The sequence below is a fragment of the Ambystoma mexicanum genome, chromosome 3q (genome assembly GCF_040938575.1).
Source record: "Ambystoma mexicanum isolate Mex_15411 chromosome 3q, UKY_AmexF1_1, whole genome shotgun sequence".
Taxonomy (NCBI): domain Eukaryota; kingdom Metazoa; phylum Chordata; class Amphibia; order Caudata; family Ambystomatidae; genus Ambystoma; species Ambystoma mexicanum.
The window spans coordinates 416,796,507-416,815,902 of record NC_090926.1 but is presented as its reverse complement, the minus strand read 5'-3'; the positions used below and the strand labels follow the sequence as shown (position 1 = coordinate 416,815,902).

Below are 19,396 nucleotides of genomic sequence, written 5' to 3'. Positions count from 1 at the left end.
TAGGCGAAAGCAGGCGTAAGCGTCACCTCGCATGAAAAACCAAAGCATAAAAAGGCATTAGAGAACAACCAACGTGCGTATACAGCTATGATGAATGTACAATTTCTTGCAGCAGTGATCGTGGGACACCGCAGGAGGAGGAGGATGGCCAGAGCCCACATTTTTCTACCCAGGACCAGCCTTTTTGGGATGCCTAATGACCAGGTCTATGACAGGTATAGGTTTCCACCTCATATCATATTAGACCTATTCTGGGAGTGGGAAGATGTGACATCACCCACCCTGTGCTCCCAAGCACTGAGCCCCTTGGAAAAGGTGCTCAATGTACTGCATTATTTGGCCACTGGGTCATTTCAGCAGACAACTGCCATAGTCGGGGGAGTTTCACAGCCCATGCAGTCACGCTGCCTACACCAGGTGTTGGCAATCATGACTGCACACCCCTCAGCCCGCAGGCACATATACATGCCCAGACCACCTGCAGAAAGGCTGGCTGTGGTCCACGACTTTTACGGGGTGGCGCACTTCCATAAAGTTCTTGGTGCCATCGATTGCACCCATGTGGTCCAACATCCACATTAAGCCACAGAGCACATCTAGCACAATCGCAAGCTTTGGAATTCCATCAACGTGCAGGTTGTATGTGATGCCAAGGGAATCATTACCTCTTTATATGCAAACTATCCAGGTTCTACCCTTTATAGTTTAATATTTCAAATGTCACCCCTACACTGGGCCCTGGAAGCTCTCAGGCATGGCAACACATGGCTCATTGGTGAGTAAAAATGGCCCTGCAAATGCATGCATGTCACACACAGAGAAAACCACACCACTGACAAACCATGTCACCTCTACAGGGGACAGTGCCTATCCTCTGAGCACCTACATGATGACGCCAATACGGACCCCACCACACCACCCCAGGTAAGATACAACGCAGTCCATATTGCAACTCGGGGCATAGTGGAGCGCACATTTGGAGTGCTCAAGTCACGTTTCCGCTCCCTTGAGCACTCTGGTGGTGAGTTGCCATATGCACCATCACTTTGTACAGGATCATTGTGGCAGCATGTGTCCTGCACAAAGATGCAACATGGTGCAGTGTACCGGTGGACATGGTGGTTCCGCCACATCCCCAACCACATGCACGTCGCTTGTGCATGATAAGGCAAAGGGCACGTGGCGAGGCTGCTCGTACCCAGCTTGTGGCACAATTTGTCACCTAAAATCCAACCCTTGTGGAGTGCACACAGCCCTGGCACATTCCAGGTGCCATTCAATGATGACAAACGGCCAATCATCTGTGTCCACCAATCCACCCTGAGAATGTGTCCTTGGAAGTGCTACATTGTGTGCTTCCCTTAGAACTTAGTCATTCTTGTTTTTGGCTTTCCAAAAGAAACACATAGATGAGGGACTATGCCACTACCACCATGCCAAACAAGACATCCAATGTCCAGTGTGTCACATAAACCGTCCCATATATATTTTTTTCAATATCATTTGCATATATAAAGTGCACAACAGGCCTTGGCCATCACACCGCTGTTACAGAAGGCTTACTCAGTTACGTAAGTGCTTGTCAAAACATACATCTTGCCTAGACCCATGTTGCAGGGTGGCAGCATCATACAAATGCGGAAAGTCAATTTAGGTGGCCGTGGCTAGGAGGAGAGGGAAGAGGAGAGGGGGAGGACAAAAAGAGGGGGGGTCATAAACATCACAGGTGACCATGGGGGGCATACACAACATCACAGGGGTCAGGAGTGGGGGTGGGGGCCATACACAACATCACATGGACCATGGGGGTGGGGGCATACACAACATCACAGGCGACCAGCGGTGTGGGTGGGGGGCATGCAAAACATCACAGGCAACCAGGGGTGTGGGTGGGGGCATATACAACACCATGGGCGACCAGGGGAAGGGGTTGGGGGCATACACACAGTGCCCCGTTTCCATGCAAACACCACCAAAGTATCAGCAAATCCCATGCACTGACCTGTCCTTGGAACTCACCTGCCTTGCATACGATGTACACCATCGTGACACGCTACACCTACATGGAATGAAATGCAGAGTAACAGCACAAAATACATGTGCATACATTATCACAGTTGACACCAGAAAGAAAATATGCATACAAAACAGAGTGCAGGAGCAACACAGGGTGAATGTCCATTGACCATTGATATGTGCAGGAGTACAGTGTACTACACCAGAGAGAGGGAGGGAGAGAGAGAGTGGCACAGAGAATGAATAATAAGGAAATGACAGATCAAGGAGTCCATGGCCCGTTTCACCAATGTACACTGACATGCTGCAAAGCACAGTTGGTGTGCCGTTTAGTTTTCCACATAGGTAGGTAACACAGTGACATGAGCTCCAATGATATTATCACAACCCCATGTGAGCATGCAAAGGACACATAAGAGAACCAACACATGCATCCAAGATGACCAACAATGAAGCATGCACAAAATGCAAGACAATGCGAATGTTTACCAAATAACGGTGTCTGAATGCTGTAAATCCCAAATGACCTTCACCAGTAAGTGTGTTCCTTAATTTGATAAAGGAACAACATTGTCTGGTGGAGGATATGAGGAGTGTGGACTTTGACTGGTGCAGGATGTCTCACCCGGTAAAGCAGCTACCGCCACATCATGGATTACTGAACAACATGGTCGAACATATCAAAACAGACAGTGTGCAGTATAGTTGACACAGCACACAGTGCCATGGAAAAACAAAGCTATGATTACCTGCACATGCCACCGGTGCACCCCCATGCAAACATACTACATTAGTTCACCAGGCATGCCTGCATGTACACCACTGCACATGTATAGTTCCTGAGGAGTTAATGGCACACCTCAAGGGCAATGAATGCAAAAAACCACAACCAGAAAAGGGCAATACAAAATATGACATGCCAACATCTGGTCACGGCGGGGTGGGGAAAAAAAAATGTCCATCTTGGACTTGGGGTTGGGGGGGCACCCAGGAGGGGGGAGGGGCTGGGTGCATGTCAACACCCACATGTGTAGAAGTTGAAAAAACTATACCCTCCATGGGTACATGGACCACACGGCTATCATGGATTGGAAGGGTTGTCACTGCTGTCACCACCTTCGTGTGTAGAATGTAAAGGTAGTGGTGGTAAGGGAGGTTGACCATGTAAGGCCCTGGCCAGGTCCTCCATGGCAGCTGCCGGCGGGACCCAGATGAATGCATCTGGAACATGAAGCCTTGGAGGTCTGCATGGAACACCTCACGGGATGCACAGAGTTCCTCTGAGATGGTATGACTCAACAGTTCCATCTGATGCTGTTACTCTGTACTGCGGGCTGCCTCTCGCACTTCCATTGAAGCTCTGAGGGCCAGTAACTCTTGCCTCAGGGCTGCTCTGTGGGCCCAACCCTTTGCAACCAGGAATGCCTGCATAGACCTCAGGTCGGCCCATCGGCTCCTGTTGCTGGCCACCATGTGCAGCCTGTGTGAGCAACATGTTGACCGCAATGCCTGCAGCTGGCGCGCATCCTGTGTTTCTCATGATAATGTGGACATGGCCACCCTATCCATGCCCTGACCCAACACCTCATAGGAAGCGGCCTGTTGATGTGCAACACACAACATTGACTGCTACCACACATTATCGCTAGCCACGACACGTCCACCACGTGTGCATGCCTTTATCTGCTGAACCCAAGGGAGTGTGACCCTTGATGTGAAGCTGCTGTCTGTGGCTGCAGGACTGCATCCCTCCCTTGGTTATCCATCCCAGTACTGGAAGCCAATACAGTGAAGCGTGGCTTTGCAGCAGTAACCACCACAGATGGATGTGGCAACACTGATTGGCCCTGTGAGGGTCATTACCCCCTGCAGATGCACAGGCTACATCAGCACTATCACTTGATGCACTCACCTCCAACAGCATATGGGAATGGATGCCCCGGCTCACCACCAGAGCCACTGGTATCATTGGAGGTGAGATTATACTGAGTCGTGCCTCGGATGGACTGTAGCACCAGTGGATTCTCCTGGGCTGCCACAACACATCCTCCACTGGTGCTCTGTTGGCACTCAGCCTCCCGTTCCTCCTCTACCTCCTCCCCTGAATCTGGTGGCTCATCATATGCACATGGACACATAAAGTCATGAAGAATCATTTTAATTGCTTCTACTACATGCATTGTCATCACAATGCTGTCCTGCAAAACATTTACATGCATGTCAACATGCCATAATTTGCATTCATACACTATGTACATATATCCTTGAAATCATGGTGTCTGCGCACTTGACAGCACATCCCATGTCCCTGACCATGTAAGCACTGCAGACATTACAAATGGTGTCCCAGGTGTGTGATGTGGAGAGAGTGATGACATGTGATTGGAGATAGGAAGAGGGGACAGTGACACACAGGAGGTACATGGCCATGCACCCATGGGGGTTAAATGTCCAGTGTGGCAGGTCAACATGGATGCCTCCAGACTGATTTCTTACAAGGGGCTCGGTTCCATAGCTGCGACAGGGATTTGCACTGTGTATTAAAATTCTAGGACACTCATGGCACAATGTCCCGGATGCTGACAGTGTGCATGGAAGGTATGTGTAGCATGAAGCACCTATGGACATGTGTGGATGGAACATCTACTACATGCAATGCATGATGAATATCACGCACTTCAGACACAAGCACTTGACTGGCATAGCTGAGTCACTAACATCACTGATGTACATAGCCAGATGCCATGTTGTGTTGGCATCCTGGAAATGTCTATTAGTATCTGATTTTTGTAGGTGACTACTGTCGCAAAGCCATGTTCAACCAATGTGCAGCACATGTGTTGTATGCACTCTGCAGTACACTAAGCATGAGTCAGTAGACCATGACATGGTTCACCCACAGCTGTCATACAAACGCATGCAGAAGCACCACACAATCACAAGAATTCATTCAATCTAGATATACATATTCTGGATGCACACGCTTCTTCACTCACCGGATGTTTCCTCAAATTCTGGCTGGCCTTCCCCACCATGGATCTGATCCACATGAATCAACTTGCTCATGGCCTATTCATGTGGAGTGAGCTCCTCCACCTGTGGTGACCCGCCTCAATTTGGCTGGAGTGCGGCTGGTGATCACGTAGAGTTTTTGCGTGATTACGCTTGGGTGCGGCCGTGTAATGCGCAGAGTTTTCAAGTGATTTGGCTGTGGTGTGGCCGGGGATCGTGTGGAGTTTTTGTGTGATTATGCTGGGGTGCGGCCTGGGAATGCACAGATTTTTCACACAATTTGGCTGTGGTGCGGCCGGAGATCGCGTGGAGTTTTCACACGATTATGCTAGGGTAAGGCCTGGGAACACGTGGACTTTTCAGGCAATTTTGCTGGGTTGTGGCCGGGGGTCACGTGGAGTTTTTGTGTGATTACGCTGGGGTGCGGCCCGGGAATGCACAGAATTTTCACCCAAGTTGGCGGGCGTGCGGCCACGGATCGCGTAGAGTTTTTGCGTGATTATGCTGGGGTGCGGACGAGGAATGCGCTGAGTTTTCATGCAATTTGGCTGGGGTGTGGCCGGGGATCACGTGGAGTTTGCACATGATTACGCTGGGTTGTGGCTGGGGAACGCAGAGAGTTTTCATGCGATTTGGCTGGGGTGTGGCCTGGGAATGCGCAGAGTTTTCATGCAATTTGGCTGGGGTGCGCATTGGGTTTTCATGCGATTACGCTGGGGTAAGGCTGGAGAACGTGCATGGATCGCACAGGGTTTTCACAAGATTATGCTTGGTTGCGGATGGGGATCACATGTGGTTTTCACGCGAGTTCACTATGGGGGCTATATGCTGGCCAAGGGATGCCGCAGAGGAATATGTAAAGTGTGTTTTCAGTGTGAGGTGTACAAAAAGGGTTTATCCGCTGTCAACATGCTCAAAATGGCATTTGGGAACGATTTGGTATTTTTCAATATGGTATGCTGGGATTGCTTAAATGTGTGCTTACTGGAAATGGTGCCCAACTTCATTGGCAATGTTAACTTACTGGGCAATTACTGTGAATGCCAAACTTACTGAGAATCATTTAAAACATGGAGCATGCACGGAACATCGAACTGAGAATGTACTTGGAATGGCAAGGTTACTTGGAATCTCAAACTAATAGCTTACTGTGATCATCAAGTCTACTGGGAATAGCAAACTGGAACCAAACAGGGCATCATTGGTTTACTGGGAATGTCAATCTGATTGCTCAGAATGTCATATTGTGAGCTTCCTGGGAAAGCCGTTCTTACTGGCAAGGGCAGGCTTACTGCGAATTTCAAACTGGGACCTTACTATGACTATTGCATTAAGAATATACAGAGAATGGGCCTCATTCCGAGTATGGCGGTAAGGGATAGCAGCCATCGGTAACGAGACCGGTGGCGGTGATCCCTTACCGCCATACTCCGAGTTCCCTTTGCGCCCTCGCCCTTAACGCCTGCTTTGAGCAGGTGTTAAAGTCGAGGGCGCAAAGGGGCCTCCAAGCCAATAACGGTGACCGTAATGAACGGTCACCGTTATTTGCATCTTCCCCATTCCCATTGAGCCCTATGGGGGCTCATTTGGGAATGGGGAAGAGCCTTGGTGAATGGGGAATTACCGGCCCGCCAACCTTGGAATGGGGCGGTAATTCTGCCATCCACCAAGGCGCTGCTGGTCCGGGTACGGCGTCAACCAAGGCGTTAATAGCGCCATTGGTTAGCGCCGTACTCGGAATGAGGCCCAATGTCAACCTTACAGGAATACCACTGTAACTTAGAATGCCAAAAATACTGTGAATATCAAACTAGGAAACGAATAGGAATGTCAGAAAAGGGACTTTCTGCAAATGTCAAACATCTTTGGAATTTACTGGAAAGCCAAGCTGGCTAGGAATGTCCAACTGGAAGCTTACTACCAATACATTGGAGCTTACTGGAAATGTCACACAGTGAATTTACTGGGAATGTCAGACATACTGGATTGGCGCTTTCTGGATTTTAAACTCAAATACAACCAGGAACTCTGACTAAGAAGGGGGATCAACATAGGACTTGAGACTCAGGCGTAAATTAATAACCAAGGTTTATGCAGACACAAAATAAAGGAGTAGAAAAGGGGAGAACCAATTTGGAAAGTGTCACTGTAAGGGTAATGAGGGCCACAGCACCAATACGCCCAGAGAAAACATCTCAAGGCTCTTGGCCCCTCTCTAAAAGGATGTTTCTCTTTAGGCATAGTTTAACCAGTTTATCCCATAAAACTCAAATTCCAAAGCATTAAGCCAATGATGGTTCGAGGGCAATCTTTCGACTCCTGAGACCTATTGTCTGTGCAAATGTATACCCAGTGACCATCAATATCCTTTTCCATGAGTCGTGGGTGGGTATTCATGTTAGCCTCATTGCAGCCATCCACCCTCCCCTGGCAATGGCACACTCTTTCTGGAATTGTCACCAGTAGTCTGCAGATCCAAATACATTTTCCCAGGGAGACATTTTCTTAAAAGCTATAGACTATAACAATCTCCTGTTGTTTGTTTATAATACATGATGCACTAATGCTACTTCGTTTGCATTTTCTATTGTACAGATTAGTCAAACAAATGACTTTTTTGCACATATTAGATTTAAAACAAACAGAGGTAATATAGCAAACATACACTAGATTTAAATAACAAATATGTTTTAGTCTATATCACATCATGGCATCTTCATTCCTTATATTGAAAGTATAGATTACTATAGAGCATTAATAAAGAAGAGGTAAATCCTAGTAAATTCCTATGATCATGGAGTATGTAATATTCAAATTATTAGTAGCTATCCAGGAGCTGATGAATGAAGCTCAGTGCAGCAGCAGCGTGGTTTTAATATGCGGCCATTATTTCATAAAGGGTTATCGTCTGTTATCCTTATATAGTGCTGTTCAGATCATGTAGATATTAAGTTCGGTTCCCCTTAAGCATGGCTGTAATGTCCAGCCATATTTTCGTACAGGTGTACACGAGTATACAATCAATTCCCTCCATTAGCCTTAGTCACAGCTGCTCAGAACACATTCACGTTACATTTTATTCCCCATAAGCTAACCAATATTTAGTGCGAATAGGTGACAGGGCATTGCAAATGGTGATTAAATGTGTACTGGTTTCAAGTTGAGATTGGCCACACAATCTACAATTCCTTAATTTCTTGTTGATTTTAGATCTAGCTTGCATAATCTCCAGCGTTTCTGCAAAGTTGCATATAAACTTCATATATTCCCTTCTCAAAAGATTAGTAGGGAACGCCTTCAGGTAATTCAGTAGTAAAGTACTGTAGAGTAAAAGTCGTGAATTGTAGGGAATGAGGTCTCTGCTGTGGCACATTGTGGCTAAATTGACAATATTTTGCTCCCCAGCAACGTTTTCCATCATACATTTAATTATAGTTTTAAACATATCTAGAGTGATATCCTGCATCATAATATTGCTGTTCTCATGCCACTTGTGCCCCTTTTTATTATCACATCATTGGTATGTGTAATTGACTAATGGCCCAAAGTCTTGTGTTCTCTATGTACCAGATACAATAATGTATTGGTTTCTGCATTAACTAACTTCCAATGCAGACTTAATCTTTTATTTTTACCATATGTGTCTTTTTAAGGAGCAGAGTGCCAGTTCTATTTGTAGGCAGTGAGCTGGTAAAGATTCAGGCAGACTCACTAACGCTCTAAGGCAGACGGTTTGAAGATGTAACCACTTTTTAATCCATCTCCCCATATGTATGTACTGTATAGCATCATAAGTGTAATTTTTACTTTGCAGATGGTAACTAGTGATCCGAGAGCATATCCACAGTTGTAATTTGAACATTATTTAATAGCTCCAATGTATCTTTTATTAAGTTGGAAATATATTCCAGATGTGCTGTCCATTGTAATTTGCTATCCACATAAATTCCCAAGTGTGTATATGTATCTGTAAACTTTACCAGTGTATCCTTCATCTTCCAAACAAATCTGCTACAAGGGGCATGTTTATCCCCATCTCTCTTCAATATCTACATTCAACCACTGCGTGAGGAAAGAGAGAGATTGGGGTTATTCTTCACCAATTATGCAGGTGATTTACAGATCTCTATTGAACTCAAAGGAGATTATGAAGATGATCAAGGAAAGCTAAACGAAAGTCTATGCGCTCATAAAAAGTTGGATGTCTTCTAACTGGTTGCGTTTAAATGCCAGTAAAACAGATCTCATGGTGAACTAGTCAAAGCATGCCCACGATGACCTGGGGTGGGAGTACGTGAGCTTCCATATTGATGGAACTTTTGTGCCCGTCGCCAGTAAGGTTAAAACTCTTGGCACCTTAATGGAGGCCACAATCAATGCAGACGCCCATATGAACTACATAGTCAAAAACTATAACTATTATTTAAGAGTCCTTAGACAGATCTGCCAGATCATCTCGAAGAAAAACCATGAAAAGTTCTTTTGAGCAATTATTTTGCTGCTGCTCGACTATTGTAACTCCTTTCTAGGGGGTGGGGGAAAGCAAGGAATGCATGAATTAGCTTCAGAAGCTTCAAAAAGGTGCACTACGCATAAAATGCAATATTGCACGTAGAGACCCGGTATCTAAGGCCCGCCGGAATCTTTATTGGCTCCCCGTGGCAGTCAGAGTTCAATTTAAGATACTGACGCTTGGTCATAAGTGCCTATTCAGGGCTGCTCTGTATTATCTAAATGAGAAACTGGAGTTTTACAAACCAGGCATAAGCCTGCGATCATCCGGTGCCTGTAGTCTTAGGATGCATCTGTTCAAGATAACCTGGGGTAATGGCCGGTCTTTTCCCATCTGATGGCACAGTCTTGGAATGAGCTCCCTGAGTTTCTAAGGAAGGAAGGAAATCATCTTACCTTCAGAAAGCTCTAGAAATCTAGAATATTTGCATAGGCAAGGGCGTGACTATCCTTTGCTGTTGCCTGTTTCTGTTCTATGTAGTGCCTGGATGCCAATGGGCTTTGCCTTTCTATAAATATATAGAAATAGAAATAGGATAGACTCATAGCACTTATTGTTAGTAATCTTGCCATTGGAGTTAAAAATATGGTTTGCACATTCTGCCTTATATACACCTATGCTGTTATTATATTGGGTGTGTTCACCCTTCACCAATTTCAAAAATGAATTTGGATTTGTTTATTTCAACCAATAGGTGCCAGATTCTCTTTCTCTTCTTGGAATTATGTAGCCAGAAACATGTTTGACAGTTGACTCTCTCTATGAGAGTCAATACATATCTGAGTGATTGTCAATGATGGTTTATTAATTTGATCTAGCTTATTTGTGAGCTGCACCAATATGGGGCCAAGTGAACTTTATTTTGTTCAGAGTGTATTGAGTTCCTTATATGTTTTTTGCTGAGCACTCACCACTTGCTTAATGATCTTGCTGCATATCTCCAAGTAAATATGGTGTCTGTGCAAAACATGAATGTTCACATTGTCGGAATTCATGTTTACATTGTTGGTCTGAATTACAGGCAGTTGATTGTTGTATGTATTTCGTAATGCATTAACGATTGCATCAATTCCCTTATTTTCATTGTCTATTCATTCAAGATTCCGGCACAATCTATTAATGGCAAAAATGATGTCTAAAATACCAACAGGACCATGGTTTGCAATTGGATTCATTAAGGTAAAATATATGATTAGAGGGTTGGGGGCACTTGCCTCTCTAGAATCAATCGTAAAGAGTGTAACAAAAAGTTTGAGTGTGTGGGTCTTAAAACCATACTCAATGGCGGATGCCCAGCAATGCAATGTTCTTGTGCCCTGTCTGGGATATCTCTTCTTTTTCGTCCATTCAACATATACAGGTCCATTAAGCTTAGTGCTTTACAACAGCTCCTAGCTTTATTAACACTCCTCTTCTGCAGTAAAATAGCTTCATCAATATCATTGCTGCGTATCTTGTCGATGTCATCTACCATAGGATCTGCTGTAGGGATCTTAGCATTGTAATCACCAAGGATCAGAATCTGGATAGTATATTTGCAGTTGATATTGTTCAATCAGTTCTAATGCAATCGTTTTGATTTCATCATGTTTAGAGAGGCCTGAGGGATTATTCATGTCAATACACACAACACTCTTAAAGGGACCAAACCATTCACTTTAACAAGTCAGATGTGCTGTCTAGCTCCTTCACTTTAGAGTTATCTGTAGCAAAGATAATGAGCCCACCCTTAGGCCTTCCCCGATTGCCTTTAAAAGGCAGCTTTTGTATCGTATTTCAGACATCTAAAGTTATTATATCCAGTGCCCCAGTTTCTTGTAGTGCAACAATCATGTGTGCCTCCATGTACTTATGCAACCCCATTTCCTAAAACAAGTGTGTGTTTCCCCTCGTGTTCCCAGATAAAGCAAAAAGGAGTCCAGCACGGCCTTCTTAAGGTTTTAGGTTGAAGAGTGGCCGGTGTCCAGTCACCCTTTTCAGAGTCGTGTGAGTAACCAGCCACAGGTGCGGCTCCCAAAATTGTTGTTTGGCAAGCTGATAGTTATTTGTTCAGTAGCTTTAACAGAGAAAGAAGTGTGTGTATTAGACCATTCATTGTCTTTATACAGATATATCTGTGTACAATCCTATCCCAGCCTACTGAACTCAGATGCATAGTTACTAGAAAAACCAAAAATAGAGTCATTAGGGAAATGAATAATGGAAGTAGCAAGCTGCTCCACTATCCGAATATTATTCCTATTGTTCATTCACAGTGGGGAAATAAGACTAAGTACTGCAGCTCTGTATTGATGGATATGACAAAAAAAATCTTTGGAAGTGCATGGCCTTGTTATTTTGTAAATTGCTATTGTCCACCATATCTCGCGAGGCATTAACTCTATCAAGCTTGAATCTAATGCTGCTCTTGTGCTCATTATTGTTGCTAGCTTATTTTGGCACCATCGTTCTCATGGTCATTTTCTGTGTCTCTGTGTTATTATCGCAGTGTACAGCAGTTCCAATACTTCCAATGCACCAGTCTCCACCCAGCAAGCTGATTGGCTCCCTGCTACAACTAATGGCAGCACTCGATAAAGGCTGTGACTAAGGCTCCTGTTCTCCCCGTCTACCCTGGGGTGCCCACACCTGCGCCCTGGATCGTGCCTTCATAACCTACCTGCACACTCTATCTACTACAGTCCGTCTGCCGCTCCTCCCGAGGCTCCAGCCCAAGCCACTCCTTCAAGGTAAGAGGCACGAGAACCGCGCCTACTTCACTACCACCTTGGAACCCCCTCCCAACTACACAGAACCCTTGCCTCGGAGCGCCTTTCCATTAAACCCCCTCTTGTCCTACCTATTCCCTGCTAGGCCTCCACCCTTCTCTCCAGCCCATGACGCAGTCACCGCTGTGACACCTCTCCCCCAGGTCCCTCAACACGGAATGCCAAAAATCCTTGTCGCTGCACCTGGAAAACTCTTGTTGCTGGGCTGCCCGAGTGCAGACACCAGTCGACCACTGCAACCCAAGTATTTTGACTCTCGCCACAATGCCAGGTTGCCCCCACTAGAACCTGTTGGCACACCCCACATTATTGCAACCTGCCTTTTTGCTGCCTCTGTCGTACCCCGGATATATATGGACCCTGCTCTGGGTGACCCCACCACAATCCGTGAGGCACCCACCAACCATATGGCCCACAACAGCCCTTATACAACCTCTTCGCTATCCACCAGCGCACCCTACACAGCCCCGCCCAGACATACTGCTCTTGACAAATGTGCTGCACCGCCTAACTATGTTGCCCATGATGACTGTGTTTCTCCTGCTAACTATATGCCCATTATGACTATGTTTCTCCTGCTATGTTGCCCATGATGACAGTGTCTCTCCTGCTAACTATGTTTCCCATGATGATTACGGTGTTACTCCCGACAATTGTGATCTGCATGCCTCCAATCTTTCTATCTTGCTATCTTGCTATCGTTCAAAAATGTTCCCCCCTAGCAATTTTGTATGCTGCACCACAAACGTACAAACGTACTACCTTCACCAACCATTTCACAGCTTGCCTAGAGCCCGCTAGCACCCCTGCCTCGATCCAACATCGGCCCAATTAGCTACCTGTTGCAGAAAACAAAGCACTGCGCACCCCCAGGGCCAACCCCCCCCCTCCTCCACCATCACCCACCTACCGAACCTGAATTGGCATCCAACACCTTACCCGCAATCCACCTCCAACAACACTGTTAACACCACTGAACACCCACCCCAGTAACACTCTGGACACCTGGGGCACACAGCCTCCATCTCTGAATCCCAGCCCCATCTCAGCCCCCTCATCAGGACCAGGCCCAAATCCCCACCTGCAAATTGCTCAGCCGCCCTAGGTACCCACCAAATAACACCCAAACACAAAACTACCTCAATAAATTCCATTACTCCCTCAGTTGCCCTCAACATCTCAGATCATACACTATGACCCCAAAACCGCCCAACAACCATCAACACCCTAGCACCTCCGAACGTCGTCCACATGCCAATGCATCTGGCCCCCCTGCCTGCACTAAACCACTGGCTTGTGCCCTAATAAAAGCTTGCTCGATCTGTGCCCACGCACTCGATATCCACCACATTCTCCTAATGAATGATCTTGACATGCTTGCCGTCACAGAGACCTGGCTGCATGAAGCAGCTGGCCCCAGCCTATCATTTGCCCACCCTCCTAACTATTCCATCCTCCGCTTGAACAGTATAGGGAATTACGGCAGCGCGGTTACCATCATCTACAAAACCTCTCTCCCCATCAGAACCCTCCCACGGCTATCCCTACCAGGCTACAAAATCTTGCTAGCCAAAATCGAATCAGGCCCACAAAGCACCACTAACATCCTGATTGTATACCACCAACCTAACCGCACCGGCTCACCGGACTCCAACATACCCCTCCTCATCGTCTCACTCCTGAAGCCGAACACTGAATTCTTGCTTCTAGACAACTTCAACCTTGGGTTCATGGACCCCACAGGCAATACGGCCTCCTCCCTTGCCCCAACACTCCAAGAAATGACCTTCACGCAAGCCATCTGGTCCCGCACCCATACCAAAGGTCGAACTCTCGACTGGATCCTTTCCCTGAATATCTCTATTCAAATCATAGCCATCAACCCCATACCCTGGATGGACCACTCTATGATTCTTTTCACCCTGGACCTCAAACCCTCCCCCACCAAACTAGCCTCCACCCACCCTTCTATCACAGCTAGACACACAACAAAATTCACCAAGGAACATCTAGAGCTAACCATCCTGGCCTTCCTCGACTTGTGCCCTGACAACAATAGCCCTGAGGCCATTCTCTAAGCTTACAACTCTGCCCTCAGCTACACTCATGCCCCACTGAAAACGACCACATTAAAAAAAGACCACCACCTCAACTGGTTCACTGAGGAATTAGCAGCCCTCTGTAAAGACAAGCTTTCTAAAAAGCACATCTGTCGTAGAAACCCCTCTCCATCCAACAAAGATGCCTTCAGCACTTATGCCACCTCCTACAAGACAGCTATCATCAATACCAAAGCTAGTAGATACAACTCCCGCATAGCTAAGGCATGCTTCAAAACAAGAGAGTTGTTCAAAATCCTCAAAGAGCTCAAAACACCTGTCGCGCCTAGCACAACCTTGCCCAAGGACAAAGCCTGGTGCTCCCTGGCACAATTCACCCAAGCCAACAAAACCCAGAACCTCAGAGAAAAAAACATACTCAAGAAATCACAGTTCTTCCAAGTCCACACTGACACTCCCACCCTCACCTCATCCAGTACCCCTCCCTTCCAATTATCCTCTGTTTCCCCAGAAGAAACAATTGCCACCATCTGATGCCTCGAAGATTCCAACTGCACAGGCAACCTCTGCCCCGTCCACATCATCAAGCTCTGTGCTGAACCCCTGGCCCCCACATTGCCAAATGTATCAGCGTCTCCATCAGCAGCTATAAAAACTCTCTCTTGACATCACCTTCCCCACTAACTACCGCCCCATCACAACAGTCCCCTTCCTCCTGATAATTATCGACCGCACTGCCAACCCGCAACTTCAAACCTACCTAGAAACCAACTCCTTGCAAGCCCTGCATCAATCTGGATTCAGACCAAGGCATAGCACCGAATGCGCCCTCCATCGACCTCAAGATTCAACTTGACCACATCCATAAAAACGGAGACCTCGCCATCCTCCTGCTGCTTGACCGCTCGGTGGCCTTTGACCTCGTTGACCACGACATCCTCTGCCACTGCCTCGCCACCTCCTTTGTCTTCGCTCCTGAAGCTGCCAAATGGGTAAAATCGTTCTTGATCGACATCGAGGGTCTTCGCTGAACCGAAGCGGTGGACCCCATCCCCATCCCCTATGGTGTCCGGCAAGGCTCTTGCCTCTCCCCCTCATTCTATAACACGTATACTAAGGACCTGTTCGATCACCTTGACAACCTGAATATTTCCGACACAAATTTTGCTGATGACACTCAGATTCTCCTCAAACTCACAAGCTCCTACGAGCTCGACTCTGCTAACATCAACTGCATCTAGAACATCATTCAGATTTGGATGACTAACCACCACCTCTGCCTGAATGATGACAAAATGGAGTTGCTCATTGTTGGCTCTCCTCACCACCTCAAACACCTAGACCCTGCCCACACAAATTGACGGTAACAGCATCTGGTCTCTGCTCATGTCAAAACACTAGGAGACTACCTTGATGCTGAACTCAACATGAGCGGATATGTGAAGGCGCTGGGGGCCACAGTTGCAACCCCTGGGACTCCCTTGTGACCCCAACTTAAAAATAAAACCTTTTTTTTTTACCAAAAAATACAACTGGTGCTCCTGGTGTAGCGGGCCTCCCATGGCGCAGGTGGACCTGCAATACCAGGTCTGGCGGGCCCCCGGCCCAGTCCTCACACATCAGGGTGAAGGCTGGGCTGGGGAGGCACTCAGTAGGGGTTGGAGCTGACCGTGACATGTGGCACATGTCACATGCCATGTTCAGCTCCAACCCCTTCTCCCTCGGCTTCGTTGCAGCTCACATACAGGAACCAGGAAGTGCTCACAGCTTCTTGGTTCCTGTTTGTGAGCAGCACAGAGGAGCCGAGGAAGCCTGGAAGGATGGACCAAAGCTGCAAGAAAAAGGTAAGAAGGCTTTTTTTGTAATATAATGTGTGTTTTGCATGTGTGAACTGTGTTCCAGATGTATGTATGTGAATGGTGGGTGAATGAGAAGTGATGTGATGTGTGTTTTTGAATGTTCTTGGTGGGTTGGTTGGTTTGTGTGCCTGTGTAGAGAATGCAATGAGTGGACGTAAGGAAAGGCGTGAGTTACTTGTGGGTGAATGAGAAGTGATGAGATGTGGTGTCTGTTTTTGAATGTTCTGGGTGGGCGGGTGTGTGCCTGTTTATAGAATGCAATGAGTGGATGGAAGAGAGGGTGTGAGTGACTGGTGGGTGAATACGAAATGATGTAATTGTAATGTGTGTTTTTAAATGTTCTGGGTGGGTGGGTTCCTGTGTAGAGAATTTAATGACTGGATGTAAGAGAAGTTGTGAGTGACTGGTGGGTGAATGAGAATTGATGTGATGTGATGTGTGTTTTTGAATGGTGTGTGTGTGTGTGTGGCACCTGTGTAGAAAATTCAATGGGTGCAGGTAAGAAAAGGTGTATGATTGAGTGACTGGTGAGTAAATGAGTATGAATGTGATGGCATGTTTTTGAATGTCCTGGGTGGGTGGGCGTGTGCCTGTGTAGATTATCTACATCAAGAAATGCCACTTAACAGCTACCCGCCTACACACGCGCTAGGTGTGTCTAGTTGCAACAAGTGCTACCAATCATGTCAGTCACTAGATCAAGACAGAAACAATAGAGATAAACATTGTTTAATCAATAAGTATAAAAACACTCTGAAAATAGTTGTTTACACAAAATAGAGTGTGTGGCAGACAAATTGCTATTTCATATGGCCCAAATTTATAATAACTTGTCCTTGGCTCTGTCGACACAGAGAAATGTGTTTCTGGGAAACAGCAACAATTCTTAATAAACACTCTATAGCTGACTTAAACCGCTATTGGATGTGTGCTGAACCCGTCTTCAGGACATAGATGGTGACACTGAAAAATTTGAAGTAAAAAAAGGTTCATTAGTTGACCCTTCACATTGTGGCAATCTAAAAACCAAAACAAAAAAAGCAAATTGGTAACATGATTAAAACCCAAAGAGGGATATCGTATCTCTATGCATGTGCACATGCAACTATTGACACTAACCTTGTGATTGCTTCATTGGTGTGTGTGGTATCGAATGAGGTTGACAAATAGACCAAATTTGAATAATAGGGCTGTGGATTCTCACAGTCGTTGAAACTAAAAAGCAAATGTGAGATGAGCCTTACATACTCATATTTGCAAATTGCTTCTATTTTTACTTATTACTTTTTTGTGCAGCTTAATGCACGTGATGTAATGGGTACACAGGAATCCTAAGGAAAGGAGCCCAGTGTGGGTTCATACAGTTTGTAATTATATGCAGTAAGGGATATTATCTGACATGACATTGCTAAAAATATATAGCTTCTGTTTTCATTTTTTATCAGCCTACTTAGCTGTTTTATTTCACATGCAGAATGGAATGCAAAAATGGCGCGCGTGCCTTTAACAGCAAGGCTAATGTGAATGCCGTTGTAAAGTGCATGTTCCGTGATACAAGCACTGCAGTCTTGTCAAGGTGGGGCCCAGAGTAAAATCGGCACATAATATACACATGCACTATTAACTGCTGTCCTTAACCATGTTGCCATCAGCACGGCTTTTACTTTTCTTTTTTTATATTCAGCCTGCTAGATTCATTTCTATCACGTGTAAAATGAAATACTAAAATCTCAGATTTACCTTTCAACAGTAACGGAGGTGGTTCCTACTGGGGCTTGAATGGCCGCAGAGTGCACGTGTTGTGCTCGGCTTTCAGAGAAACTTCTGTGTGTTCAGTTTCTGGAAGAAATGCTCAGAGTAAATGACTCGAAGCATTGCAGTTCAATAGAATATTGTTGCGCAACGTATACATTAATGTGCTTACCTCTTTTGTTATATCTTTTCTCGTCCGTTGCTAGGTGCCACACTGTTAGTATAGCGCGATGATTTCTAATTGAAATACCCGGATGCAACTCCACAAAGGGAAACAAAAGACTGAACTGTGACTAAGGCAGCAGACGATGTGGAACAATCTATGCGCCATCTTTAAATGGAAAATGGCGAATTTTCCTCAGAAAAGGACTTGAATTTAAGACATATGAAAGCCCAGTTTGAATTAATTTTGTAAAAACCTTTGTGATTTTCACTGTTATTTTTAAAAAGTATTTGAAAATGTGCCTATTTAGTATATTAATATGAACACATTAATCGAACTGGCAGCCCAGATGGTAGTTGAGGAATTTTTATTAAAAGGAATGACGATGTTTCAAACGAAACAATTGTAATTAAAGGATGGATGTGAATACTAGCACCTTGGTGGTGAATAACGAGTGCAAGAAAAACGAATTTTATTTCCTTCCAAGTTTCCATCCTGCAATAAGCGTTGCAAAAACGCAATGCATAGTTGCCTATCAGGGCTTTCCGCTGTAGCATAAGCAAATGCATGTGTTCCCATAAAAGGGCCAAAACCATATGTTCCACCATAAGTTTACATCCTGCAGTTAGTATTGCAAGCACGTGGTGCATAGTTATCTGCCAGGGCTTTTCACTAAGGCGAAAACAAGTCCATATATTCCCAACGGATGTAGGGGTCAAAACCATGTATTTTGAGGTGTATAATAAAGGGTTTGTGCAAAACAAGGGGTCATTTATGCAAGAACAGACTTCACTCAATCCCGATATTAAGGCCAGCCTGTACAGTATTAAGATTGTAAATCCATTTTTGCTCAAGTTGTCTTAATTTTCGGTCTCTATCCCCCCCCCGAGGGTGGGCTGGCGCTGTTTGAATAATACAGCAATTTGTCCGCCACACACTCCTACTAACCTCACAATATTGTCAAAATATGGGAATTGTGGTCGTTTTGATTCATTGAAAATAGTGACTTTCACAAAATGTTGTTCTATGTGATATTGTGTGTAAACAAAATGTATTTCTGTTGTTCTTTTCATATGAAAATATTTCTGAGTGTTTTTATATTTATTGATAAAAAAATGTTTATCTCTATTGTTTCTGTCTTGATCTAGTGACTGACATGATTGGTAGCACTTGTTTCAACTAGACACACCTAGCGCGTGTGTAGGCGGGTAGCTGTTAAGTGGCATTTCTTGATGTACATGTTTACACTCGGT

General features: G+C 45.5%; 1 long non-coding RNA gene across 1 annotated transcript; it reads right to left on the bottom strand.

Annotated features, from left to right (window-relative positions):
* Positions 1 to 16,941: 16,941 nt before the first annotated feature.
* Positions 16,942 to 18,273, bottom strand: LOC138581870 (uncharacterized). Its single transcript, XR_011304834.1, has 4 exons — positions 18,153 to 18,273; positions 17,969 to 18,067; positions 17,348 to 17,443; positions 16,942 to 17,191 (listed from the first exon to the last, which is right to left on the bottom strand). It is a non-coding gene; the product is annotated as an uncharacterized lncRNA (long non-coding RNA).
* Between the last annotated feature and the right edge of the window lie 1,123 nt (positions 18,274 to 19,396).